Source organism: Octopus bimaculoides, chromosome 6 (genome assembly GCF_001194135.2).
Source record: "Octopus bimaculoides isolate UCB-OBI-ISO-001 chromosome 6, ASM119413v2, whole genome shotgun sequence".
NCBI lineage: Eukaryota > Metazoa > Mollusca > Cephalopoda > Octopoda > Octopodidae > Octopus > Octopus bimaculoides.
Genome location: NC_068986.1, coordinates 55251564 through 55254445, shown reverse-complemented (window position 1 = coordinate 55254445; position 2882 = coordinate 55251564). Strand labels below are relative to the sequence as shown.

Sequence of the window (2882 nt, the reverse complement as noted above, 5' to 3'; positions counted from 1 at the left end):
AAGAACTCGCCTAATCAAGATATTACAGTTACAAGCTATTAAAAACACTGAAAATATATAACACATTGAATAAGTATAACATATATTATAATGTACAAATGAAATGACATTCATATTTGCACGCATCTGTTCCTGTGTGCAAACACATGTACAGGCATATGTGCATGTATAGATATGTTTATTAATACATGCACACGTGCGTACATTTCTTACATCGCTGTGTAAATTCCAATGAAAGAGTCTAATCTCTAGGCTAGAAAATGATTATTTTAACATTTAATTAGAAAGATTAAAACCAAGTAATCATATATATTGTTGAGCGAAGGTGACAGATGGAAAACTCGGAGTAACGATTTCTGAAGTTTTAGTCTCACGTGCAATGTCATTACGGAGTCCTCTTTTCTACTTGCTCACACACCTCTCTTTCATTCGCGCGTACACATACACACCAGATTCTCAAGATTGGCACCGTAGCAGTTCAACGCGTTACCAAGTACTCCAGTTATTATAAACAGAAATCTTATAATTATTGGAACATTTCGTAACGTGTTGTAGCTTATATTTTGTATCCACAGGATTATCCTTTGTATAGATGACGCAATAGTTTCGACATCATGTCTAATATTTAATACTGTAATGACATTTTCAGTGTTACAATTAGACTTTTGTGCGAGGGCACTTATCACCATATCTGTAATATAATACATATCCAGAGGAATGAAAGGTAGTTGGGATCCGGGATGAAATGAATGCAAATAAAATCATTGAAAAGAACAGTTGGTCAGGAGTAGGCTAAAACATGAATGAAAACAGAATATGAAGAACGAAAAGGAAAAAAATTAGCAGACCAGCCACCGGATGCCGAAACCCGGGACCTTTAGATCTTCAGTCTAACGCTCTCCTAACTGAGCTATTTCGGCTGGTGAAGATATTTATTCCGCCGAGGTCGACTTTGCTTTTCATCCTTTCGGGGTCGATAAAATAAGTACCAGTTGATACCTGGAATCGATGTAATCTGCTTAACGCTTCTTCGAAATTACTGGCCTAGGGCTAAAATTTGAAACCAATATAAGAATCAATTACCGAGCACTGTTTTCTCCTTGTTCTCTCTCAGCTGCTCACACAACCTCCCCTGCCATACTCTCTCGCGCACTCACTCACACAGACATGAATACACAGAGAATATTTGAATATTTTGCGAAACTTTATTACGTTCTGCTTTCTGCTGAAACTCGGTGCTGGAGTCAGTAAAATATGTAGAAGTGAAGTTCTGAGTTGATGTATATATTATATAGTTTTTGTGGTGTATATCGCACGAAAAATTTTCAATTTTTTAGGAATAATATGGAGGATTAAAATTATCAAAAATAATTACATTTTATTAGTATGAAAAGTATGGTTGTTTTCCAAACATTTGGTTTAATAGTAAAGACTCCTCCAATACACCTTTTATGTAAAAGATCCAATAACGACAGTAAAAATTGATTGATATACAATACGCGTGAAATAGATAGTTTTGAGAACCGCGCTTACCAGCCGAAATAGCTCAGTTGGGAGAGCGTTAGACTGAAGATCTAAAGGTCCCTGGTTCGATCCCGGGTTTCGGCAGTTTGTGGCTCATTTTTTCGTTCAAAATTCATCACGAAGAACTATTCCTTTCGCTGATTTTTTCGTTCTTTATTTCATATCGGATTCGACCCATCTTCGATTCCAGGTTCCTGCGATTTCATCTAGCTTGTCTAAGGTGCCACGAGGAGATGAAATATATTGCAAATTGATCCTAAGTCATCCGGACGTGATGGGCAACATGGAAATACGTACGCGCATGTACATGCATATCTATCTCCCTATATGCACACACACACACACACATACACACACACACACGCACACACACACACACACACTAGCAATGCATGCTGGCGTTGCCCGGGTGTTATGAACTACAGCCACATTGTATTATTTGTTCCTTTCTTGTGGGCAGAATCGTCACACGAGGTGTATGAAATAAACGACTCCTTATAAACATGTTTTTCGGTAATTTTCTGATGAACAACGCTTCAGCTTCCGTTTACCAAATTCAGTCACCGAGTCTGTGGTTGGCCTAGGGCTATAGTAGAAAATACTCGCCCAAGGTACTATGTAGAGGGACTGAACGTGGAACCATGTGGTTGGGAAGCAAACTTCTAAACCACAAAGTCATTCTTAGACCTAATGTGCGTGCGCGCGAGTGTTTGCATTTGTTGTTAAATAATGTCCCACTATATCTCAAAGTTAGCAGTCCATCAATCAGAGATCTATAAAATAAATGCCAGATTGAAATACGTACTGAGGTCAGTATGATCGATTAAAGTTTTGAAGGTGATACCCCAGTGGAAAGACTAAACCCAGTAAAAGAATATTTAAAGAGTTAATGGCTTCGAATTAAAGGTAATAGATTACTAACAAGATAATGAGTTCAAAAGTTCATATTGAACTTCCACTCTATATGATAACACTATATGTACATCTCAATCTACTTGACTTCAAACAACTAACAATTGTAATTTGAAGTTGAATGGTTAGCAGTAAGAAAGATGTCCAGATTTCTTTAAAAAATCATTGTGCAAAATATTCTGAGAAAAAGTATTTTTTTCACCACAACAAAAATAAACACTCAGAGAGATGTCTCTATGGTAACTTGAGCTACTTCAAATAGCAGCCAAATCTCTCATAAAAAGAAAGACAGATTTACAGTATTTCAGGTAGAAAAAAAAAACAAAAAAAAACAAAAAAACTATGCGATGGGTCTACTACACGAGAGGCAACTCTGGGTTAAACAAAACAGACAAACATACTTCACATTAAAAGATTATTTACTAAATAATACTAATAAATGGCCC

General features: G+C 36.6%; 1 non-coding gene across 1 annotated transcript; it reads left to right on the top strand.

Annotated features, from left to right (window-relative positions):
- Window positions 1-1535: 1535 nt before the first annotated feature.
- Window positions 1536-1608, top strand: Trnaf-gaa (transfer RNA phenylalanine (anticodon GAA)). The gene has a single exon. It is a non-coding gene; the product is annotated as a tRNA-Phe (tRNA).
- Window positions 1609-2882: the final 1274 nt, after the last annotated feature.